Raw genomic sequence first — 27,345 nt, 5'->3', positions numbered from 1 at the left:
ATTGGAATATTTCGTAAGAAGAAATTATTATAGAAAATAAGAAATGTTCTTGACGAATGGCAATAATAAACATTCTCCTTGTTCAGACACATCTCCCTTTCCCACTCCACTCCCTGGGATACGCCACACACTCCTTCAATGAAGGATGGCACCTTTCTGGATCTCACAGGCTCTGCCACCACTGGAGTAACTCTTTGGCATGACGACATGTTAAAAGAAGGTGGGAGAGTAAGAAAGCGAAAAGGTAGAGAAAGGCGAGGAAGGAAGGTACCAGAAGGCTTGGGAGGGAGAGGACAAGTCACAGTGAACTCTCCCAGAGCCTCCTGCCTTCACAGCTTGGTTCAGCCACTTACAACCTGGGTGCTCTTGAGCCAGTGCCTTGGCCTCCCCATTCATGCATTTCCTCTTCTGTCAAATGGGAAGAAGAGTCTCTATCGTGAAGGTGTGGTTTCACGCTTCAGTGAGTTAACACATAGGAAAAGCACTTTGAATTGTGTTGGCACATAGTAAACTCTGAATACGTGTTGCTTACTATTATTCTTCTTTATCTTTTTATCTTTATATCCTCACTGTTAGCAGAGATCCTCCCATGATTGGATCAAATGAGTGCAAAAAACTATAATTTGCTTCTCTGGGTGATATCTCCCTCTGACTTCTGGTTGAATATACTGATCTAGATACAACACTGCCTAGAATCTGACCTACGGGAGGGCCAGACTCAGTATGATTTCAAATAAGCTTGGCTAAAATAGGGCTCTAGTGGAGAGAGTTACACGTCAGTAAAGCGAAGGTAAAGAAGCTGTGGAATCATCTTCTCAGGAGATTCAGCTTCAGTATTCTGCATCGAAGGGATATTCGTCCAAATCAGCCAACCTGAAGAGAAAACAGACATAAAGAAGAATATGTTACCATTAGACTCTGGATTCAAAGGCATTCTTCTCTGGTGTATCCTGTGGTCTTGGTGCTCTCTCAGCCTCCTCCCCAGAAGATTCTCTAAGAACACAATAAGGGCCCCCACCTCGACCTTCCATAGAAGTTATCTAAAGGGTGTGCTGGGAGGAGGGCAGGTAAGCAGTGAGCAGGGCACCAGAATAGACTCATAACAATAGCTAATAATAATCCTGGTGCCAAGCACAGTGCTGGTGCCTTACAAGCATGATCTCAGTTCATCCTCACAACACTGCTAGAGGGGGAACAACAACAGAACAGTTTGGGGGTGTCGTGAGCATTAAATGAGTTAATAATACATGCAAAGGGCTGAAGATGCCTGGCACATTCTAAGCTAACGTTCAGTAGATGTGTAATCAGTACCATCATCCCAGTTTTGTGGATAAAGAAACCACCTTGGGAAACAGGAAATTTACCCCAGGTCTCATGGCTAATAGATAAGTGGCAGAGCTGGGGTTCGAACTAGGTGGACTCACTGCTGAGATTTGCCCGCATTGGAAATGGTGCTGGAGAAGCAGTTTCGTCTCGGGGACTGTCACGTTTTACGTTTGACCTTCCTTTTCATTCTAAGCAGCTGCTGCTTTGCTGTCCTCCAGCAAAAGTAAGTGATTGGAAGACGGGAAAGGCTGCTCTATGACAGTGGGTTGGGCAGGACAGATGTGTGATATCGTGACATGTGAACAATGCTTGAGATACTGAAATGCTTTTCAAAAAGTGAGAAATCGGGGCCGGCCCGGTGGCATAGCAGTTAAGTGCGTGCTCTGCTGCAGCAGCCCAGTGTTCGCTGGTTCCCATCCCAGGTGCTCACCGACACACCACTTGTCAAGTCATGCTGTCGTGGCATCCCATATAAGGTAGAGGAAGATGGGCACAGATGTGAGCCCAGGGACAGTCTTCCTCAGCAAAAAGAGGAGGATTAGCATCAGATGTTAGCTCAGGGCTGATCTTCCTCACACACACACAAAAAGTGAGAAATTATGTTCGCTTTAAAAACCTTGGAAGAAATTCAAATTGTCATTAGTTTGGGGATCTGGGAGTAATAAATGCCAGGAGCCACCTTCCCAAAAACAATCATCTTTGATATATTTAATGAGATACATTAATCAGAAAGTATTGACGGAAGATCAAAAGATCATTTAGAACAATCACCTAGTAAGAGTGAAAAACTTTCCTCTGATGCTATAAAAGATTTAAATAATATAAGGTGAAGTTACTCACACCTCCTTTAGGGGCATTTCATTAAGAATGAATCTTGTGACTGGCAAAGACAATAAATTGTGGGACAGCATTGTCTAACTTGTCTGTTCTTGGGAAACTCACTTTCCTGGAAACCTGCTATCCAATCTTGCGGCTTCAAATACCACCCATGTGCTACTGACTCCAAGATGATTATCTGCAGCCCAGACCTTCCCTCTCAACTCCACATCGATAACATCTGATGGCCTATTGACATCCCCTCTTAGATAACCAATGGGCCTTGCAAACATGTCCCAAACCAAACTCCTGATTTCTTCCCCCAAATGGCAGTTCCATCTTGTGTGGCTCAGGTGAAAATAAAACCAAACAAAGAAAAACTGGATCCATCTTTGACTCCTAATGGTTAGCAAATTCAGTGCCTCTACTTTCTCAATGTGTCCAGAACCTGAGCGTTCCTCATCTCCCCCCACCATCATGGAGGTCCAGCCACTGTCATCTTTTCCCTGGATTATTACAACAGTCTCCCTACACAGAAGTCAATGTAGTTCTTTTAAAACATAAGTCAGATCATGCCACCCCTCTGCTCAAAGTTCTTCAATGGCTTCTCAGCCTACTCAGAGCTAATACCAAAGTCCTTCTCACAGTCAACTCCACTCGTCTAACTCTGAGCCCCTGATACCTCTCTGTGACCTTGTCCCCTCTCACTCTTCCCCTCACCCATTCCACTACACCCCAAGTGACCTCCTTACTCAAATGATCTAAACACATTTCCACCTTAGGGCCTTTGCACTTGCTGTTCTCACTGCCAAGAATACTCTTCTCAAGTGATTTCATCATCATGGCAGAGTTAGCTCCTCCCTTAGATTCTCCCTCAAAAGATACAATGAAAAGGCTACCCCTAAACCAACAGAGGACGTCTACACAACACAATAGATGTCTGAGAGATCCATGTAACCATAGATCTGAAGGTGGAGGTTCTGGACCTCCCCAGGAGGCAGTCAACAGAGGTAAGGGGATCTCTTCTCCCTCTGTGAATGCCTGCAATCTAGGTTATGGGACTGTGCACAGCTCTGATAATAGAGCAGTGAAAGGGCAGCCCTCTGTGTGAATACCTCTGCCCTCAGAGCTGCCTTCCAGCTCATGTGAAAGCTCCACACTGAGGGGGCTAAGCAATCACAGGGGTGTCTTCACTAAGCTGAGCACCCCAGGAGGACAGACAGTGAGTTCAGAGCAGGAGTGCACCTGGGCTAGCGCATGTGAAAGAAAGAGCCCCTCTGTCCGCCTTGCACACCAGCTCGGCCCATCGTCCAGAGGAAGAATCCGCACCAGAGCACTTGTGCATACATGTGTAAAGCAGCAGCAGCAAGAATGCAAACACAGACAGGCCCTGTAAGCATAGCTTCCAAAGGGCAGGCACAGCTGCCAGTGATCATGGTGGGCTCAGAATACACAGCTACTGCACCACCCCCCAGTGGTGGCAGGTGGAATCTGTGACCAGATACTACCACTATGCCACAGCACAAATACACCCCATCAAATAGTATAAAGAGGTATATTAACACTCCAAACCAGAAGGAAAATGACAAGCACCAAGAAATTAATCCTGAAGGCACAGAAATTTGCAATCTAAATGACAAAGAATTCAAAATAGCTACCATAAAAAAACTCAAGAAGTTGCAAAAAAACTCAGAATGACAGCTCAGTGAAATCAGGAATAAAATTAATGAATTGAGGAAATTCTTCAAAAAAGGGATTGAAATTATAAAAAAAGAATCAGAAATGTTCGAGATGAAAAATACAATGAATGGGATAGAGAAAAATCTGGAGTCCTTAAATAATAGAGCTGATATTATGGAGGACAGAATCAGCAATTTAGAGGACAGAAATATAGAAATGCTTCTGATGGAGGAAGAGAGATAACTAAGACCAAAAAGAAATGAAGAAATTCTCTGAGAAATTTCCAACCCAACCAGGAATGCAACAAAAGGATTATAGGTATTCCAGAGGGAGAAGGGAGAAGAGAGCTTGTTCAAAGAAATAATACCTGAGAACTTCCCAAACCTGGGGAAGGAGCTGGAATTACAAGTAAATGAAGCCAACAGAACTCCTAATTACGTCAAGGTGAAAAAACCTTCTCCAAGGCATATATTAGTAAAACTGGCAAAAGTCAACAACAGGACTTCATCAAGATGGTGGCGTAAGCAGACTCTGAACTCACCTCCTCCAACAGACACAGCCAATTCACAATTACTCATGGAAAAATTACCCCTGAAGGAGAATTGAAAACTGGATAATAGGAACTCCTGCAACAAAGGACAATCCCAGTTGAGGTGGAAGAGGTAGAAATTCCCTTCTGGAGAGAAAAAATGCCACCTTCACAGGCTGCCAGCTTCACGGCTGCCCCAGGAGCAGCCCAAAGGTACGCAGCCTTCCCTGGAGGAGCGGGGCCCTGAGCCTGGGAGCACTCCAACTGTAGGCATTTTGTGGAACCAGCACAATCGAGATGAGTAGCATAATATCTGACTTTGCCTGCTACTAAAACATTGGGGAGTACCCCCAGAAAAGCTGGTTCACAAAGAAATTAAAACCAGCTCTTAAAGGGCCCACATGCAAACTCACCCATTTCAGAAAGCAACCTAAAATCACCAGAAAGAAAGGTGCACAGTGCTTTAGTGAAAAGAGACTCACCTGATAGGCACTGAGTGCATCTCGGTGAGAGGTGAGACCTCTCCAGGGACTGGGACATTGGCGGCGGCCATTGTTGTGGCCTGGTGTGAGCATGCTGACACAGACACCATTGGAGTTCTCCCTGGGGCCTGCTAACCCAGGTCTGCCCCACCCACTAGAGCACCAATTTAATCCAGTTCAGCCAGGGCAGGCAGCCCACCCTAGAGACTGGCCCCACCCAACAACAAGCCCTCAGGCAACGTGTGGGCCTGCATAGATTGGTGACTGGATTCTCTGCAGCCTGGCAACTGAGCCCACTTCAGCAGGGCAGGGCGTGCACAAGGAGCAGGTGGAGAGTGTGGGGCGGTGGTGGAGTGTGTGGGGCTCCTGTCGTGGAGAGACTGCGTCCACTTCAGGAGGTTGGGGTGTGCACATGGGGCAGGACTGTGTTGACTGTGTGTGTGGACCTGTGGGTGGTGGGGCTTGTCAGCTGCAGAAGACTTGTGCTTCTCAAAGAGTCACATAGGGGGTGTGCCCCACCTTCCAAAGTCTGAAACAATTGGGTGCTCCCATGCCTGAGGCCAGCCCCACCCAGCTGCAATCCTCAGAGAGCTGACAAAAGACCTAAAGGCTGGAGGCTTATAGCAATTGTAAGGCCCTGAGCCTAACTACCTGCCACGCTGGGGGCCTACTCACTTAAAGAAATACTGTAACACAAATGTGGTATTAGAACTTGCAGCCAACTGTGCTGGGGCTTCCCACACCCGATAAAGAGACTGAAGGGCCCACAACAACTACAAGCAGCTGAGCATTACAACAGCTGGCATGGAGCATAACTCAGCCTCCCTGGGCACCTACAGGGAGAGCAAACACGCCACAACAGAAGGACACACGTAGCTCACATAGGGGTCACTCCTGGAACATTGAGAACTGAGGGAAGCACACTGAAGGCCTCCGAAGGCATCACTTATATAAGGTCACCTATCCAAGAGAAGGAGACGTAGCTTACCTACCTAATACACAGACACAAGCACAGGGAAAGGGGCAAAATAAGAAGGCAAAGGAATACATTACAAATCAGGGAACAGGACAAAACCCCAGAAAAGGAACTAAGTGAAACAGAAATGAGAAACCTATCCAACAGAGAGTTCAAACAAAGAGTGTTAAGGATGCTCACTGATCTAGGGAGAAGAATAGATGAACTCAGCGAGAACGTCAACAAAGAACTGGAAGATTTAAAAAAGAACCAATCAGAAATGAAGAATACAATACTGGAAATGAAAAATTCATTAGAGGGACTCAAAAGCAGAGTAGAGGCTACAGAAGAACGGATCTGCGAGCTGGACGAAAGACTAGAAGAAATTACCCAAGCTCAACAAGTAAAAGAGAAAAGAATTAAAAAGAGTGAGGACAGTCTAAGGGACCTCTGGGACAACATCAAGTGCACTAACAACCGTGTTATAGGTGTCCTGGAAGGAGAAGAGTGAGACAAAGGGGCAGAGAATCTATTTCAAGAAATAATAGATGAAAACTTCCCTAATCTAAGGAAGGAAACAGACATCCAGGTACAGGAAGCACAGAGAGCCCCAAACAAGATAAACCCAAAGAGGCCCACACCAAGACACATCATAATCAAAATGTCCAGAATTAAAGATAAAGAGAGTATCCTAAAGGCTGCAAGAGAAAGACAAGTTACATACAAAGGAAACCCCATAAGGCTATCAGCTGACTTCTCAGCAGAAACCTTACAGGCTAGAAGAGAGTGGCATGATATTTTTAAAGTGCTAAAAGGAAAAACCTACAGCCAAGAATACTCTACCTGGCAAGGTTATCATTCAAAATGGAAGGAGAGATAAAAAGTTTCCAAGACAAGCAAAAATTAAAGGAGTTTGTCACCAAGAAACCAGTGCTACAAGAAATGTTAAAGGGACTGATTTGAGGGGAAAAAAGAAGACCACAAATAGGAAAAATTATCTCTTTCCATGGTAAGAGGGTAATGGATACAAATGCACAAAAAAGAGGTTAGATATGATATCAAAAACATAAAATGAGGGAGGAAGGGAGTTAAAGAGTAGAGGTTTCAGACAGAGGTCAAACTAAAAAGACCATCAATTCTGTATAGAGGACTACTAAAACACTGAGAAAAAAATAAGTTAAAAAATGGCAGTAAGTACATACTTATCAATAGCTACTTTAAACATCAATGGACTAAATGCTCCAATTCAAAGGCATGGGTGGCTGATTGGATAAAAAAAAAGACCCGTATATATGTTGCATACAAGAGACACATTTCAGACCTACAGACACTCGTAAACTGAAAGTGAAGAGATGGAAAAAGACACTCCATGCAAACGGCAATGAAAAGAAAGCTGGGATAGCAATATTCATACCAGATAAAATAGATTTTAAAACAAAAACTGTAAAAAGAGACAAGGGCATCACATAATGATCAAGGGAACAATCCAACAGGGGGATATAACACTTGTAAATATCTACGCACCCAACGTAGGATCACCTAAATATATAAAGTAATTATTAACAGACATAAAAAGAGAAACAGACAGTAACACAGTAATACTAGGGGACTTTAACACTCCACTTACACCAACGGCTAGATCATCCAAACAGAAGATCAATAAGGAAACATTGGCCTTAAATGACACACTTGAACAGATGGACCTAACAGATATATACAGAGCATTCCATCCAAAAACCAAAGAATACACATTCTTTTCAAATGCACATGAAACATTCTCCAGGATTGATCACATATTAGGCCACAAAACAAGTCTCCATAAATTTAAGAAGATTGAAATAATACCAAACATCTTTTCTGAGCACAATGGTATGAAACTAGAAATCAACTATAGGAAGAAAATCAGAAAAGCCACAAATATGTGGAGATAAAACGCAATGCTACTGAACAACGATTGGCTCAATGAAGAAATCAAAGAAGAAATCAAAAAATACCTGGAGACAAATGAAAATGAAAATACGACATGCCAGAATTTACTGGATACAGCAAAAGCGGTTCTAAGAGGGAAGTTTATAGCGATACAGGCTTATCTCAACAAATAAGAAAAATCTCAAATAAACAATCTAACAATGCACCTAAAGGGACTGGAAAAAGAAGAACAAACAAAGCCCCAAATCAGTAGAAGAAGGGAAATAATAAAAATCAGAGCAGAAATAAATGAAATAGAGACCAAAAAAACAATAGAAAAAATTAATAAAACCAAGAGCTATAGTAACCATAACAGCATGGTACTGGCACAAAAACAGACACACAGATCAATGGAATAGAATTGAAAGCCCTGAAATAAACCCACACATCTATGCACAGCTAATCTTCGATAAAGGAGCCAAGAACATGCAATGGAGAAAAGAAAGCCTCTTCAACAAATGGTGTTGGGAAAACTGGACAGTCACATGAAAAAAAATGAAAATAGACCGTTACCTTACACCATACACAAAAATTAACTCAAAGTGGATTAAAGACTTGAATATAAGACCTGAAATTATGAAACTTCTAGAAGAAAACATAGACAGTACACTCTTCGACATCGGTCTTAGCAACATATTTTCAAACACAATGTCTGACCGGGCAAGAGAAACAATAGAAAAAATAAACAAATGGGACTACATCAAACTAAACAGCTTCTTCACAGCAAAGGAAACCATCAACAAAACGAAAAGACAACCTAACAATTGGGAGAAGATATTTGCAAACCATACATCTGATAAGGGCTTAATCTCCAAAAAATATAAAGAACTCATGCATCTCAACAACAAAAAAACTAACAACCCAATTTAAAAATGGGCAAAAGACCCGAACAGACATTTCTCCAAAGAAGATATACAGATGGCCAACAGGCACATGAAAAGATGTTCAACATCATTAACTATCAGGGAAATGCAAATCAAAACCACAATGAGATATCACTTCACGAGTGTCAGAATGGCTATAATTAACAAGACAGGAAACAACAAGTGTTTGAGAGGATGTGGAGAGAAGAGAACTCTCACACACTGCTAGTGGGAGTGCAAACTGGTGCAACCACTATGGAAGGAGGTATGGAGATTCCTCAAAAAATTAAGGATACAACTACCATATGATTCATCTATTCCACTGCTGGGTATTTATCCAAAGAACTTGAAAACACCAATGTGTAAAGATACATGCACCCCTGTGTTCATTGCAGCATTACTCACAATAGCAAAGACTTGGAAGCAACCTAAATGCCCATCAAGGGATGAATGGATAAAGAGGATGTAGTATATACACACAATGGAAAACTACTCAGCCATAAGAAACAATGAAATCCAGCCATTTGTGACAACATGGATGGACAATGAGGGTATTATGCAAAGTGAAATAAGGCAGAGGGAGAAGGTCAAATACCGTATGATCTCACTCATTAAGTAGTAGATAATAACAAAAACAAACAAACACATAGAGACAGAGATTGGATAGGTGGTTACCAGAGGGGAAGCAGGGAGGGAGGAGGATGAAAGGGATAATTCGGCACATGTGTGTGGTGATGGGTTGTAATTAGTATTTGGGTGGTGAACATGATGTAATCTATGCAGAAATAGAAGTATAATGACATACACCTGAAATTTATACACTGTTATAAACCAATGTTACTGCAATAAACAAAAAAATTTTTTTAAAAGTCAATGACAATGAAAAAGTATTAAGGGCAGCAAGGCAGAAGAAAATAATCCACGAAGGGAACCCTATCAGGCTTTCAGTGGATTTCTCAGCAGAAACCTTACAGGCTAGAAGAGAGTGGAAGGACATATTCAAAATTCTGGAAGACAAAAACTTTCAGCCAAGAATACTCTACCCAGTGAAAATATCCTTCAGATATGCTGGAGAAATAAAAACTTTCCCAGATAAACAAAAGCTGAGGGAGTTCATCACCACAAGACCCCCACCCTACAAGAAATGATCAAGAAGGGCCTCGTATCTGAAAAAAAAGGGGGAGGATTTACAAAGCCTTCAGCAAGGAGATAAATAGACAGACAAAATCAGAAAATTACAGCTCTCTATCAGAACAGGTTAGCAAACACTTAATTATAACATTAAACATAAAGGCAAGGAAAACATAAAAAACAACTATAATCACTTCATTTTTAACCACAAACTCACAACACAAAATGGAATCAGTTGTGACAAGAATAACTTAGATGCAGAAGAGGAAAGGGATAGAACCTGTTTAGACTAAGGAAATAAGAGGTTATCAGAAAAAGGACTATCTCATCTGTGAGATCTTGTATACAAACCTCACAGTAACCACTCAACAAAATATCAAACAGGAGACACAAATGATAAATAAAGAAAAAACTGAGAAAACCATCATAGAGAACCATCAAACTGAATTGGCACTGGGAAATACACAGGATGAGAAAAAAGGGAAATATTGAGCAACTGGAAAACAAGTGATAAAATGGCAATATTAAGCCCTCATATATCAATAATCAATCTAAATGTAAATGGATTGAATTCTCCAACAAAAACACACAGAGCGGCTGGATGGATTAAAAAACAAGGCCCCAAAAAATGCTGCCTCCAGGAAACACATCTCAGCTCTAAAGATAAATGCAGGCTCAGAGTGAAGGCATGGAAGATGATTCTCCAAGCTAATAGCAAACAAAAGAAATAAGGTGTTGCCATACTTTATCAGACAAAATAGATTTCAAGATAAAAAAAGGCAATGGGAAACAAAGATGGGTGGTATGTAACGATAGAAGGGACACTCCAGCAAGAGGACATAACACTTATAAATACATATGCACCTAACATAGGAGCACCAAAGTACATGAAGCAACTATTAACAGACATAAAAAGGAGATATTAGCAGCAACACAGTAATACGAGGGAAACCTAACACTCCAATTACATCAATGGATAGATCATCCAGACAGAATGTCTGCAAGTAAATAGTGGAATTAAATGAAAAACTAGACCAGATGGACTTAACAGATATATATACAACACTCCATCCAAAAACAGCAGGACACACACTCTTCTCAAGTACACAAGAAACTTTCTCAAAGATAGACCATATGTTGGGAAAGAAAGCAAGACCCCAAAATTTAAGAAGATTGAAATCATATCAGCTATCTTTTCCCACCATAATGCTATGAAACTAGAAATCAACTGCAAGAAAAAAATGGAAAGGTACATAGATGTGGACACTAAACAACTTGCTACTGAACAACCAATGGATCATTCAAGAAATTAAAGGAGACATCAAAAAATTTCTGGAGACAGGTGAACATGAAAATACACAATACCAACTCATATAGGATGCAGCAAAAGCAGGCCTGAGAGGGATATTCATAACAGTACAGGCCCACCTTCACAAACAAGAAAAATCTCAAATAAGCAATCTTTAACTACACCTTACAGAATGAGAAAAAGAAGAATAAATGAAATGCAAAGTGGGTAGGAGGAGGGAAACAATAAATAAACAAGCAGAAATAAATGAAATGGAAACCAAAAAACCAGTAGAAAGGATCAATGAACCAAACAGCTAGTTCTTTGAGAAGATAAAAAAATTGACAAACCCTTAGCCAGACTCACTAAGAAAAAGAGAGAAGCCTCAAAAAAATAAAATTAGAAATGAATGAGAAGGGCCGGCCCCGTGGCTTAACAGTTAAGTGCGCGCACTCCACTCCTGGCGGCCCGGGTTTGGATCCCGGGCGCGCACCGACGCACTGCTTCTCTGGGCATGCTGAGGCCGCATCCCACATACAGCAACTAGAAGGATGTGCAGCTATGACATACAGCTATCTACTGGGACTTTGGGGGAAAAAAATAAATAAAATTATAAAAAAAAAAAAACCAAGTCGAATGGAGTAGAGTGCCTCCTGCTGAACCTGGTTCGTAGTGGAAGCTAAGTAAGTGGTAGATATTAAAAAAAAAAAAAAGACATGAATGAGAAGAAATTAAAGTGGATACCACAGAAATACAAAGGATTATAAGAGAATACTATGAAAAACTATATGCCAACAAATTGGACAATCTAGAAGAAATGGATAAATTCTTAGACTCACATAACCTCCAAAAACTGATTAAAGAAGAAATAGAGAATCTGAATAGACCAATCACAAGCAAAGAGATTGAAACAGTAATCAAAACCTCCCCAAAAATAAAAGTCCAGGACCAGATGGCTTCTCTGGAGAATTCTACCAAACACTCAAAGAAGATTTAATATCTATCCTTCTCAAACTATTCCAAAAAAATTGAGGAATACAGAACACTTCCTAACACATTCTATAAGGCCAGCATCACCTTGATCCCAAAGCCAGACAAGACAATACAAAGAAGGAAAATTGCAGGCTAATATCACTGATGAACACAGATGCAAAAATCCTCATCAAAATATTGGCAAACAGAATAGATCAATACATTAAAAGGATCATACAAAATGAGCAAGTGGGATTTGTACCAGGGATGCAAGGATGATTCAACATTCACAAATCAATCAGTGTGATATACCACATTAAAAAAATGAAGAATAAAAACCACATGATCATCTCAGTAAAGGCAGACAAAGCATTTGACAGATCCAACATTCATCTATGATAAACACTGTCAATAAAATGGGTATAGAAGAAAAGTACCTTAATATAATAAAGGCCATATAAGACAAACCCACAGCCAACATCACACTCAATGGGGAGAAACTGGGGGTCATCCCTCTGAGAACAGGAATAAGACAAGGATTCCTTCCCACTCTCTCCATTCTTATTCAACATAGTGCTAGAGATTTTGGCTAGAGCAATTAGGCAAGAAAAAGAAATAAAAGGTATCCAAATTGGCAAGGAGGAGTGAAACTCTCACTGTTTGCAGATGACATGATTTTACATATAGAAAACCCTGAAGAATCCAACAGAAAACTATTAGAAATAATCAACAACTACAGCAAAGTTGCAGGGTACAAAATCAACTTAAAAAATCAGTTGTATTTCTATATTCTAATAACGAACTAACAGAAAGACAACTCAAGAAGACAATCTCATTTACAAATGCAACTAGAGAAAAAAATACCTAGGAATAAATTTAAACAAGAAGGAGAAAGACCTATACAACGAAAACTATAAGACATTATTAAAAGAAATCGATGATGACATAAACAAATTGAAAGATATTCCATGCATGTGGATTGGAAGAATAAACATAGTTAAAATGTCCATATTACCTAAAGCAATCTACAGATTCAGTGCAATCCCAATCAGAATGCCAATGACATTCTTCATGCGAATAGAACAAAGAATTGTAAAATTCATACGAGGCAACAAAAGACCCCAAATAGCCAAAGCAATCTTGAGAAAAAAGAACAAAGCTGGAGGCCTCACAACCCCTGATTTCAAAATATACTACAAATCTATAGTAATCAAAACAGCATGGTACTGGTACAAAACAGACACACAGATCAATGGAACAGAATTGAAATCCCAGAAATAAAACCACACACCTACACACAGCTAATCTTCAACAAAGGAGTCAAGAGCATACAGTGGAGAAAGTAAAGTCTCTTCACTAAATGGTGTTGGGAAAATGGGACAGCCACATGCAAAGAGTGAAAGTAGACCACTATCTTTTGCCATACACAAAAGTTAACTCAAAATGGATTATAGACTTGAAGGCAAGACATGAAACCAGAAAACTCCTAGAAGAAAATATAGGCAGTACACTCTTTGACATCAGTCTTAGAAGGATCTTTTCAAATACCATGTCTACTCGAGCAAGGGAAACAAAAGACAAGATAAACAAATGGGACTTCAACAGAGTAAAGAACTTTTGCAAAACGAAAGAAACCAGGAAGAAAACAAAAAGACAACCCACCAATTGGGAGAAAATATTTGCAAATCATATACCCAACAAGGGGTTAATCTCCAAAATATAAAGGACTCATACAACTCAACAACAAAAAAACAAACAACCCAATCAAAAAATGGGCAAAGGGCACTGGCCCAGTGGCATAACAGTTAGGTTTGGTGTGCTCCACTTCCAGGGCCTGGGGTTTATGAGTTTGGATCCTGGGTGTGGATGTACACCACTCATCAAGCCATGCTGTGGCAGTAGCGACCCACATACAAAATAGAGGAAGACTGCCACGTATGTTAGTTCAGGGTCAGTCTTCCACACCAAAAAAAAAAAAAAAAAAAAAAAGAAAAGAAAAAATTGGCAGAAGAAATGAAGAGATATTTTTCCAAAGAAGATATACAGATGGCCAACAGGCACGTGAAAAGATGTTCAACATCACTAATCATCAGGGAAATGCAAATCAAAACTACAATGAGATATCACCTTACACCTGTTAGAATGGCTATAATTACCAAGACAGAAAACAACAAATGTTGGAGAGGATGTGGAGAAAAGGGAACCCTCAGACACTGCTGGTGGGAATGCAAACTGGTGCAGCCACTATGGAAAACAGGATGGAAATGTCTCAAAAAGTTAAAGATCGAAATACCACATGACCCAGCTATCCCATTACTGGGTATTTATCCAAAGAACTTGAAATCAACTATCAAAGAGACTTATGCACCCCCATGTTCATTACAGAATTATTCATTATAGCCAAGAAGTGGAAGCAAGCCAAATGCCCATCGACTGATGATTGGATAAATAACATGTAGTATATATATAAAATGGAATACTACTCAGCCATAAAAAAGACAAAATCGTCCCATTTGCAACAACATGGAAGGACCTGGAGGGTATTACGTTAAGTGAAATAAGCCAGACAGAGAAAGACAAACACTGTATGATTTCACTCATATATGCAAGATAAACAAACACGCGGACAAAAGAACAGATTAGTGGTTACCAGACAGGAACGGGGTTGGCATGTGGATGGGCATGAGGGGTAAAGGAGCACATATATATGATGACTGACAAATAATAAAATACAACTGAAATTTCACAATGTTATAAACTAAATAAAATTAAAAAAAAAAAAAAAGAATACTCTTCTCCCAGATATCTATATGGCTCACCTCTCACTTCCTTCAGGTTTCTCCTCCACTGTCACCTTATCAGCAAAGCTTCCCCTGCCCCACCCTATTGAAAGTCTCAATCTCACCACCACCCACCACTTCCTATCAACCTTCACCTGACATTATTTTTCTCAATAGCATTTATTACTATCTGACATATATATTTTGAGTTTATTTCTGTACTCCCCCAATAGAGAAGAATAGAGAAGTTAGAAAAGAATAGAGAAGAGAATAAAATAGAGAAATTAGACAATGCTTTCCTACAATTTATTTTCTTTGTCATTCATTCTTGTAGGATTCATTCTTAACAGAAATATTTAATTGAGTTTATTTCTGTATTCCCTCACTAGGATGCTAGCCTGTGATGTGTTAGCCCAGTGTCATATCGCCAGCACCCAGAAAGGGCCTGGCACGTAAGAGATGCTCAATACGTACTTACTGAGTGAATGGATGAATGGATGCTTCTACCTGCTTCCTAGTGACAAGTCCTTTCTTGAAATTCTAGCTCTACATCCAGAAGTTCAGAAAATAAACAGCAATTAGGGATGTGTCTTTCCTCATAATGATTCCAGGCGGTCCAATTGTAATTTTCGAAACAACCAGAAAACCGTATTTAAAGATAAAAGTAGTCCCAGCTGCCTTCCAATCCTTCCAGCTAACCCTCTACCAGTTTAGAAAAACTGACGATCCTCCTAGTTAACTTAGCCCAGTGCCACTTACAATTCCACAAGGAAGAACCTCCAGTTTCTGTTGAAGCTGAGTATGGTCGCCATCTCCTTATCACTCAGTTTAAAGTCAAAGACCTAGAAAGGCGAGAATTCCAAAACATCATCGGTAAAGCAACTTCTGGTGTGATTTGTGATTCTCAGCCAGGAGCAAGCTCGCATCTGCAGCACTAACTGGCCGTAGGATTTTCTTCCAGCGTGTCCACTGGATACGAATTTGACTCTAAATCAGGTCCTACACAAAGACTGCCGTGTTTATAGTGTATAGTGTTCTAAAGAGGAGAGCAACCACGATTACAGGCATTAAACCACAGACGTGCACCATGTCAGTGCTCCCCAATGCACACATGGGTTCTTCCAGGTCAGTTCAAGTACGGTCCATACCTCCCCTGCAGCTGGGAGGCGGGGTATTTAGGCCAGAACAGTCTGCTCCTGCCTGTGGCCCATGACCTAACTGCTCAGGGGCAACCAAGGGTCTTCTCAGTGGTGAGAGTCACAGCTGGGCTCAGATCTGACAGGACTCCCTGGCCGCTCCCCTCAGCCCATCCTTGGCCCCTGGGTCATTCATCTCAGCTCTGCTGAGGTCAGCTCCCTGGCCTGAGATAGGATGGGGTGGGGGAAAGGTGCTGAGGCCCACAGACAAGACAGGGATGGGATGAAAAACCCATCCCTTCCTCCACCTAGGAAAACCAGGGCCACCCAGCCGAGATCCTACCTGAAAGTTCTCCACGATGCGTGCTGGTGTCACAGACTTAGGGATCACAGCCACGTTCCTCTGTATATGGAATAGGATCAAAACCTGTACAGAAAGAGACAGCACGTTTCCACTTCACTGTAAGGAGCCCCCCTCTACCAAAAGGAAAAATAAAATCTCTCTGCCACTCACTGTGTCTTCAGTTACAACAGCTATTATGGCTGAGCACTTCATAGCTGTCAGTCACTTTTCAGTCCAGTGGTCAATTATCTCTCTTAATCCTCATAACAATTCTATGATTTTCCTTTTTAAAAAATAAGGAAAGTGGCTTGGACAGTGTTTGGGGTCATAAGGCTGATAGGAGGTGAGTTGGGCTCTGAACCCAGATCTCTCAGCTCTTGCCGCTGAGCCATAGGGCTCAACAGAAGCTGTTAGACAGATGATATCCTGGTTTCAGCAAGAATCATGGTATTTCCTGGAGGTCCAAACAGACTTTCTAGGAAGGGCCTTAGTGGGATTCTCCTGTTTTCTTCCTCTTCAAGGAGTTAAAAACCCAATATAAGGAACAAAACAAAAGAATGGTTTGCTGGGATAAAAACATACACACACGCACGTGCATGTGCATGTGTACACATACATTGTACCTGGGCTGTAATTTTCTTGTGCTTTGCAGCAATCTCCTTAATCTTGGGATCCTCCAGTAGGGAAGGGTCTTCTGGCTTGGCCCTGGAGACAGAAAGATGGCTGGTGTGAATAATCATCATTGTTACCATATGCAAAGGAGTATTACTCCAATGATGGTCCTAAGGCTGATCATTAGTCTTCTCCGTGTGGGAGACAAGCAAGATGATCTGAAAGCTTTGTGTCTTACCCCTGAGCCCACCCATGGGCTCTGAAGCCTCAGCATTTTGCAGATGCTGGTCCAGGGCTGGGTGGCTGAACTCGAGTATTTCCATAGGATCAGGCATGTTGCTGTTTTTTTAAAGCTTCTATTTTTCCCCACTGTTTGGGTGTGCTAGCCACATTGCCTCAGACACACCTTTCCTCCTGATGGCTTTCTTCTCATACCAACATTAACCAATGATAAAATAATTTTTTAAGAGTATCAAGAGAATGATCCCTCAGAAGCCTCACCAAGGTCTATCTGGAGAGCCCAGAGGGCCGTACGCCGTGACAGTGATGCCTTTGGAGTGGCAGTACTGGATCAATTTCTCCTGTGTGAGGTATGGGTGAACCTCAACCTGCAAAAGCAAACAATCCTCATCACTAGTGAGTTGGCCTGCTTTGTGAGCTGCTCATAGGGAATTCTACACACAAAAAAGACTGCCCACAAAGGCCAAACACTGTCCCCTGCTAGACTGGCTACACCATTTCTAGACCGGCTAAACCAGACCCTGTCTCCCACCTCCCCAAGTGTCCTCATTACTGTGCCCTGAGATAAGACTCAGTACATAACAGGGAACCTGCTTCCAAATGTTTAAGAAGTAATAGGGCAGGACCCTTATCCTTGATTAAATAGAATTTACCTGGTTAATCACTGGTTTGTACTTCAGTCCAGGTTTGTTCAAGAGCCTTTCGATCTGGAAGTGGTTGAAGTTGGAGATCCCAATGGCTTTCACCAGCCCCTCGTCCACCAGCTCCTCCATGTCCTGTTATAGAATGGAGCACTTTGGGCATTCTTGGAAGCTTGGCTCAGTCCTCTCTGTGGCAGGAGAAACTGGCAAAGGAGCCACTGCACTAGGATTAGCTGATGCGTTAAAAGGAAATTTCAATCCAGCCCGTGGATGCCCATCAAGGGTTGATTCCAGCCCTCCTGCCCTTCCCCAGCCTTAATGAAACTAGGCGTAAGAAGTAAAGGTTTTATACACTTGCCGTTCTCCCCTCGCCCTAACCCAGATGGCCTGGGTTACCCCAGAAGAGGCTGCAGCATGCGCAGAAGCATCGGTTCTTTGGGTCTGGGCCACCCCCTCCCACACAACCATGGTTTGGCTTGCAGTATCAGGATCACTGAGGAAGGTTGTGCAGATTGTACCCTGGCAGGGGCACCTGGCCAAGAGGTTGAGCAGGGTGAAATATGACCACCATTCACTTACCAAGCCATGCTCCCTGGTGCAGAAACTGCGTTGACCCCAAGGAAAGATACCTTTCTATAATTTTTAGCCAATAAGGGGCATTTTTCCAAATTTGCCAAAGGACACCATATGTGTTAGCCGCATTTCCACATTTAACATTTATTTGTATTCATTTATTACATGTCTAGCTCCTGTCCAGGAGTTGTCGGGATTTAGAAGTATACAATGTGCTTCCTTCTTCTGAGAATCTTACATCCAATGAAAGTGCTAGGGTTGCCTCCTGGGGAGCAGTCAGCCACAAAACTGAAGCTGCCTCAGATCACTGGGCAGAGACACAGCACTGAGAATGTGGGAGGTCAGAGAAGGAAGAGCCACAGTTGTCAGGGGAGGCTTTGTGCGTGGGGTTTAAACCGGGACTCAAAAAACTGCTTGCAGAAAAGAGAGAAAAAACGAGAGCAAGTGAGGGAGGAACGTGCGAGCAAAGGCTAGGAGGGAGGGACAGGCGTGAGGTGTTTAGAGGATGCTCTATCCAGTGGCTTTGAAACTTGGCTTCAATTTGGAATCACGTGAGAGCTTTAAAATATACTGATGCCCAGGTTTCACCCCCAGAGTGTCTCACGGAGTTGGTCTGGGCTGTAGGCCAGGCATAGAGAGTTTTAAAACTATTCGGGTAATTTTAACGCACAGCCAAAGTTGAGGACCTACGGATAAATGATGTAGGTCTTCAAACTGGGCAAAGGAGTTTAGAATTGATGAGATCGCAAGGTCCCCGAAGTGCCTGAGTTGGGCAATGAGATAACATAAAAGTTTCATGTGTCATAGGTCAGGTGCAATTGAGTCTATGACAACATCTTGACTTTTTTACACTTTTTTTCTCCCATCTGCTTCAAGGCGGTCAAGGAAGTGTCTATTGAACTGGTTGTGGGTCCACATAAATATTTATCGCTTACGTGTTCAGTCGTGTCCATTTCATCTTAGACCCTCTGACCATGATCATCAAAAACCTTTTCCTGCCTTCAAAGTCTTTTATTTAGCAGTTATTTTCAAATCCACTGAAAGGACATGGCACTGTGAAAATCCGGGTACTTTTTGCAGAGAACAATGACATTATTGCCACATTTGGTCACATCCTAAAAGCTAGAGCAAAAAGTCTTGTGGAAACAACATTAGAGGTGTGCTAATCTCCCCATCTCACAACGAACAACTCCTAATATATGTAAGCCCTCGTGTTTTACCAGGGTCATATAGATGACAGAGCCCTCTTATCACGTTTAATGCAAAGGCTGAGTCTGCTGAAATTTTAGACAATCTCTCGGTCTTACCACGCTTTTCATTCTCAGGAATAAAGCATTTGGTGAGTGGAGTCCATGCACATAAACCATTATATTCTTCATTAAATCATCAATCTTGAAACATTGCTCTCAGAGGAGGTTGTTCATGGCAGGAAAATAACTATGTTGACTTTTTTTTACAGTTAAGTACCAGAATTTGAGTTTCTTTTATGGTATAATTTTATCACTAGTATAGAGAGAGTAATATCTTTTCTTGAGATTCAGGCTTAATAAATTTATTTTAGTGAATTTATCAAACAAGTATTTCAGACCATGTAGTCGGATAATGACTTGTGTGGTCGTTAAGGTAAAAAGGAATGTGTAAATCTAAAAAAACCAGCATTTCCAACTTGTAGTTTGAACTCTCTTTCTAGTATGTGAGCTCAACCTCCTCATGGCTTGGACAGCAGTGATGTTCTGTCACATTTACCACCGATTCATATTTAATTGTATGATCAAAATAGCAGAATGTATGACAAATTGATGCCTTCAGAAGATTTTCCCAAGATTATTTGACTTACTTCTACATACGTATAGTCTCTTGCTCATGAGATACGATATTTCCCGTAATTGATTGTTTAGTGTGACTCTTATTTCCATAAATCATTGCTCTTTTTTATTGTTAAGTTTAACGTGTAGAACCTATCTGCAAATGACATATGCTTATGGAGCAAATCCAGTAGAAATACTGAAGATCCTTATCCTTATCATGGCTGCTAGTTTTTTGCTTTTATTTCCCCTTAACCCACAACCCAGAGAGCTTCATAACAGTCTTAAAAACCCCCCCGTAGAAATCCAGATAGTTTTCTCCACACTTTGTTTTAACAGGCTTTCTGACGATAGTAGGCAAATTTAAAGATTTTACTTGGCAAAGATAATTTTCCTTACTAATACATTTACAGGATTGCTAACCTTGCCATTGTAAAATGATTACTTTTCTGCTTCATTACCCTTTCCTTCGGTTATCAAACCAATTTTCCTATCTAAATTATCTTACCGCTAGTTATTGAAGTTCAAAGCAGCAGGAATGCTGTGCTTACAGATACTTTTGAACACACAATCCATAGAAAAATTACATTGAATTTAATTATAACAATTCTAAGCTCCTCAGAAAAGTTCAGTTTAAAACATTTTTAAGCTGTAAAACACAATACCAACTCAGAATGACATGTGCCCCCACCTCGCAAGTTGACAAAATAACACGATTAATTCTTGGAGTTTTCCTGTTTTCTTCACTCTTCATTTACAACCTGTTTATTCACTTTGTTCTCTACTAACATTTGTAAGAGAATACAATGATTTCAGAAAAAAATTATCAGAGAAAGACTTTCATTCCTTAATTCCATTTCGGATGTAAATTACATGGAACAGGTCATTATCTGATCTGAGAAGCGGGCACTCATGTGCCCTGATGTTTGGACCTGCATATTCACTGTGTGCCACCACCAGGTTAAGGGTGTTAACAGTTGGACTTTTGAGACAGAGAGACCTGGGTCCAATCCCAGCTCTGCCACATACTTGCTACGTGACCTGAAAAATTCACCAACCTCTCTAGGTCTCGGTTTCCTCCTTAATAAATTGGGATGCTAATAGTACCTGCCTCGCAGGGTTGAATGATAAATCAACTCCATGACTAAAGTTCCTGGCACTAAATAGATGTTGGCTATCTTAATCCTTAATTGATATATCTTAAAAGATATATATGATTAATATGTATTATGAATTCTTTTTCAGATGCAGAAACAGACTTATCGGAGTTAAAATACTCACCCTAGGGTACTCAGCAAAGACATGCAATCCTAGGGCGAAACCTATGTTCTAAATGCCTCCTCTGGTTTGAGAATAGCATATGTATCCTCCAAATTGAGGTATATTATGTTCCCAGTCTCATTAGAAGACTCAGTCTTAGCCTTTGAAAATATAAATAGTGTCACATGGACCCAAAAGCAAAAACTGATTAGGACAGAGTTCAAAGAATTAGAGAATAACAATGAAACAGCATCAAGTACACAGGCTCTTTCACACAGTGTACACCATTGTGGAACACTGAAGAAAATTCTCACTCCCAGCACACTTAGAAGAAGATGGATCCTACCTCCCAGGCATCCAAGAATGTTGTTTTACTGGTAAGGAAATGCCTTTATAATCTTTGGAGAATAAGTCCTCCCCAGGCTGTAAATGCAGAACAAAAATCTTAGTGCAATGTGCATCTGAGCATCTGGTTCTGCTACCTGGTCTCAGGATCCTAACTCGTGCTCTACACTCACATTTCATACCATTTTCTCAAGTTCCGGGGCACAAACCTCAAGAATGTGAGTTTAATGAAATCTCTAAATCAATCTACTATATTACATAAATTCTTATATTTTAGAAACTGCTAGGCTTATTGTAAAATCTATAATTAGCACATTCCAAAAGCTGCCATCAACAACATGGGCAATAACTTCAGAAACCCAGTTTCCATACACACTTGGGGGCAAACTTCAATTTCAAAATCACCAGACAAGGGTTAGCTCCCAAAAGAGCGGCTTCCTGGGAAAGATACCAGTCAACTTCTATTCTTGCAGCCTCAAGAAGCCTGGACTTAGGGATGGCATGCTATCACCCCCCTAGCTGATCACGAGATGAGGGAGCTGAGAATTCATGTCCCTCACTCCCTCAGGAGTAGGCAGGAGCAGAGCCCCAGGTAATGTGTGTGGTTTCTTCCATGAGGACTGGCTACCTTCCAGAATGTCCACACTTGGGCTTTTCTCCCAGATGGCACTCCCAGGGCAGGCTGTGGTTCACACAAGGGTTAGCCCTGAAATATCATTATGTAAGAGTCCCCTGGGAGGGAACCCTGGCATGGAATCAGGACTATGGTGATGCGGCAGTTGCAGCTTGCCTGGGCTGCCAGAAATCCTGATTCTCTCAGATGCAGCTGAGAGAGAACCTAGGCACGCGGTCAAGCTCCGCAGCCGCACGTGGACTTGGCCTCCCTTCCAGACCAGCACCTTTCTTCCCCATCGTCTCCTCCTCACAACCTGCAGCTCAAGTCATGAAGTGCAAGGCCTCCTGCTTCAGCCTGCCCAGCCCCCAGGCCTGGCCCAGCCGCTATTTTCCAGCTCCCGCTTGGGAAGTGGAGACTGGGACAGAGAGTAGCTCAAACCTGTAATCCCTGTGGCCAGTGAATAAGATAGATGTCCAGATAGTCCAGTTTCAGATCCTTGAGGGTCTTCTGACAGGCTCGTTTCACTAGAGGTCTCTCGAAGAAGGTGGGCCATAACTGCAGAGATGCAACAGTGAGACGTCAGTACTGGGGAGAGAAAGCGCCACGTCACACTCCTCCTGCTTTTTGACGGACACCTTGATCTAACCTGGGGACAGGCCATTTATAGCAAAGTTGGTTACGACACGTGATGCAGGTATGGAAGATAACCAGGGTGCTGAGCAAGTCAATGACATTTCTTACATGTTGATGGTAGGTTATTGTTTCAACTCTCCTGGTGTTCTACATGTCTCTTGTGTTATTTAGCATATTTGGCCACTGATCTTGTATTTGTTTACATGTGTTATTCCCTTCCTTGGTTGTAGGCTTTCTGAGGGCAGGAATTGTGTCCAGCAGTTAGACGTCAAGTATTCTTAAGCCTTTGGGAGCAGATGGTGCTCTCTCTGCACTCCCATGTCTCCAAGCCTGTGGGCTCCCAGTGGTGACTAAACAAGGAGTCTATCCAGACTCAACCACTGCGTACAGTGGGGTCTAATTGTCTCAACAGGTGCATGCACTTCCAAAGTACTTGTAACAAGTGTTTTCTATCAAGTTGGGTATAATACAGATCCAGTGATTCTCAGTCCTCTCTCAATTGACCCATTCCCTTTTTTTATAACATTTTGTAACTCACCTTTTACTAGACTAAATTAAAATGAAATTCACACATGACAATAAAACATTCTCCTGCCATTTTCCGAAGTACCCCCTTGGTAAGTACCTCTGGGCTACAGGCATTGAGACCACAGTGCAGAAACATGGGGCTTCGGGATCATTCCCTGACTCCACCCTTAGCCTGTGAGTGCCACCAGGCAAATGAATCCCACTGTTGGTGAACAGGGAGGCCGAGGGCACGGCCAAGGCTCAATGGAGCCATCCCACTAGGGGAAAACTGTGTGGAGATGGGTGGGGCAGCACCAGTGTCTCCACATCCCAATACTGGTCTAGAGTATGGATTTGTTTGTGTCCAGAGACATTATAAAGGCAGCGAGGAAGAGGGCTGAGGGAAATGAAGTGAGAACTTAGAGGCAAGGCTGGCAGACTTCTGGGTGCTGACCAAGTCCAAATACTTCTGCCTGCCTTGAAGTCAGTCCTCCTCCCAAATGAGCCCCATGTACCTTGCTAACAATGAAGAGGTCCTCCCTCTTCACAGCCTTCTCTTGGATCTTTTCTTGGATGGCTTCCCCCACCTCGTTCTCGCTCTCGTAGAGATAGGCACAGTCGATGTGGCGGTATCCTGCATCAATGGCCACCTTCACAGCCTCTTTGACTTTGCCTGGGGACGACTGAAAGGAAAAAGAAAAGACCATCACATACTCTCATCCCCTGACCACCTTCATCTTTCTCTCCTACACAGCCCAGCTCCTCCAAACCAAGGCTTTACTGGGATCCCATTTTCCAGGGGACACGTGGGAGGAAAACACACTTTGGAAGACTCTTCAAAAGAGAAGGAAGGAAAGTGATTTAATTTTATGATTATGGCCTCATGTCCTACGGTGGCTAAAACCCCATTCCTTCTCATTCAGGTTAACCCTCCTTCCCTGAAATGTCTCCAAGTGTGTGGGAGAGAGTGCTGGCCCTGCTGCAACCCTTTCTAAAGACCAGGCTGACATCTGGATTCTGTAATCACCCAGAGGAATTTTCAGACGACTTCCCCAAATGGCCGTTACAGCATAAATCCAGGCTCACCACTTCCTAGGTGCGTGACCTGAGCAGATTACTTAATTTCTCTAAACCTTGTCTGCAAAATGGGGATAACAATAGAATTTGCCTCCTGAGGTCGTTGTGTTGACTAAGTGCATGGTGAATGTAACGTTTTAGCCCAGCGCCTGGCACACACTAAGGGTCAGTGGGTACACACCATTATAGAATGACTGTTGCAGAAAAAAGAGAAATAGAAAACTTTGTTCAAATGGCGTTTCTTTTCCCCCTAAAAGCAAAAAAGAAAGAAAGCATTCAAAATACCACTTTCTGTCTAACCTATTCAAGCCAAGCAATGGAAAAAAAAAATCACTTAATAGTGATCTTTCACAAAATCTTTTTGAAACCTCTTCTATTGCAAAATAATGAATGCATTCAGAAGCATCTAGGGGTGCCCTTGTTACCACACAAAATTGAGGTTCTCTGCATGATGTGCATAAAGAAGCCAATTAATTACGACATCAGCCTTTGGGGGAGAAATCAGCTTTTATTCTTCAAAATCAATCTGCAGGGAGACGGGGGTGTGTGCCCTTAGATCTGTCTCCCTGATTCATGATTTGGGGCAAAATTTAAGAAGTCAAGGAAACAGGCTGGCATGTGGAAAAGCTGGTGGGACAGGCTTAGATTGGTGGGCTTCAAGCATTTATGGTAAGGTTTTAAACATTTATGACAGGGTGGGAAGGAATAATAACACCTGATCTTCCTGAATGAGGGAACCCTCACTTCTGCAAGAGTCTGACTTTGAGCCAGCCTTGATGGCCTACTGGTTAAAGTTCAGCGTGCTCCACTTTAGCAGCCAGGATTTGGTTCCTGGGCCCGGAACCACACCACTCATCTCTCAGTAGCCATGCTGTGGTGGCGGCTGACACAGAAGAACTAGAAGGACTTACAACTAGAATATACAACTATGTACTGTGGTGCGGGGGAGGAAAAAACAAAAAAGAGAGAGAGGAACCTAACAGATGTTAGCTCAGCACAAATCTTTCCCAGCCAAAAAAAAAAAAAGTTGATGCCAAAAAATAGGTCTGACTTCTGGTGGTATCTCGGTCCTTGGGTTCCATGGAAAGGAGGATCTTTGGTCCCAAAGTCGTTACAGGTCATGATTTCTTCTTTCGCCCATGACCTGGCTGTGTGACTGTGCAGTTTTTCAGAGAGGCAATTCTGAATCACTTTGTTGATAAGAGATGGGGTCTGTTCAAACTGGTCCTGGAGGGTCCGCGGTTACACACTTCCCAAATAACACACCCTCTATTACCTTCACTGGTAAAGGTACATGATCCTTTAAAATTAGATGGTCTCCACATCTTGAAAATGGCTCCCTTCATAATGCTTACTTCTGAAAAGAATTTTCTGGTAAGTTTATACAGGGTGAGCAGATTCACTGGAGATCTGGAAGTGATTATTTGTCATATCTGTTTCAAGGTCAATGCTCTGATTTGGGGCAAAACAGCCCTGTTCAAGTAAGAGAAACTGGGACTGAATCCAGCTAGAATTGATCTGCTCGCTCAGACTGACCAAGAATGCTTCCTGAGAATGACCCAGTCCTGGAACAAAGAGGGCTCCCACTCACTAACCCTGGAGAGGTGAAGGGAAAGAGGAGGCTCATAGAAGAACAGAGCCAGTAGAGAAAAGAATCAACAATGGACAAGAGAAGAAGAAATGCAAAGACTGCTCCTGGTACCTAGTCAGGATGGTACTGTCACTGACGGAAATGAGAAAGAAGGCAGTTAGGAAGTGATGAGGAAACATCACCTTAGGAGAGGCTCAGGAGTCTGCTTTCCTGTGCACTGGGAGGTGCCTGTCTGGGTTTTGCCAGTTGACTTGAGCACACCTCGGGAACCTGAGCTCCTGACTCCCACCCAGGCTCTCCTCTTGCTGGGTCCATCCTCCCTGTGGTCTCAGCGCTTCTCAGACTCTACTGTGCACCAGGACCTCCTGGGGATCTTGCTGATGTGCAGATCCTAACTCAGTAGCCTGGGGTGGGGCCTGAGACTCTGCATTCTCACAGGCTCCCTCCCAGGGGCACTGATGCTGCCAGCCCAGGTTCCATGCTGTGCGGTGAGCAGTGCCAGGGCCTTCCGAGCCCTGGCATCCCCTCCTCTCAGCCACCCAGGCAGCAGCAAACCCATGGCCCCTTTAAGTGTCCTAGAGCAGAGGAGAGTTTAGAGGGAAAGGTGGCTAAGAGAGAAATTGCCCTGGAAAAACTTGATAATTGTTAGTGAAGCTCTCACCATTCCTGCAAAAAGCCAGACTTGCAGCCTGAATCAGACATAAGAAAGGAAAGCAACCTCAATCCTGCCTCCAAGGCCAAACTCTCACCTCCCCAGACCCCTGCCTCTGGGCATTCCCTACCGACAGAGGAGAGAAAACGCCCTAAGCAGCCCCGCAACCCACCCCAGAGAGATGCACATTCCAAATATTTGTATATTTACCCTCCAGGTGCCCAGGCCCACAATGGGCATCTTGGCCTTGGTACTGAGGTCCGGGAAGCCGGCCATGGTGAGTACAGAAATGGTTCTGAGCCAGCAGGTAGATGTCTTGTGCCCTGGTCAAGGGCAGGACACCGGTCTCAGTGCAGAGGGAGGAGCTGGAGGTCGGGTGCGGGCAGTCGTCTCTCGCCGTGGCATGAACTGGAAGTCCTTACAGCATTTTGTAAGACTGAGTACTGTTAATGAACTTCAAACATCTCAACCTCATGTAAAGTTCTCCCTGCTACAAAATGCATGAATTAATTTTATCAATTTTT

The 27,345-nt window shown here is 42.6% G+C and overlaps 1 pseudogene; it reads right to left on the bottom strand.

The window, feature by feature from the left end:
- Positions 1-830: 830 nt before the first annotated feature.
- LOC131400063 (aldo-keto reductase family 1 member B10-like) lies at positions 831-27,097 on the bottom strand (annotated as a pseudogene).
- Positions 27,098-27,345: the final 248 nt, after the last annotated feature.

This window comes from Diceros bicornis, chromosome 3 (genome assembly GCF_020826845.1).
Source record: "Diceros bicornis minor isolate mBicDic1 chromosome 3, mDicBic1.mat.cur, whole genome shotgun sequence".
Taxonomy (NCBI): Eukaryota; Metazoa; Chordata; class Mammalia; order Perissodactyla; family Rhinocerotidae; genus Diceros; species Diceros bicornis.
The sequence above is the reverse complement of the archived record's forward strand: the minus strand, read 5'-3'. Positions and strand labels throughout refer to the sequence as shown.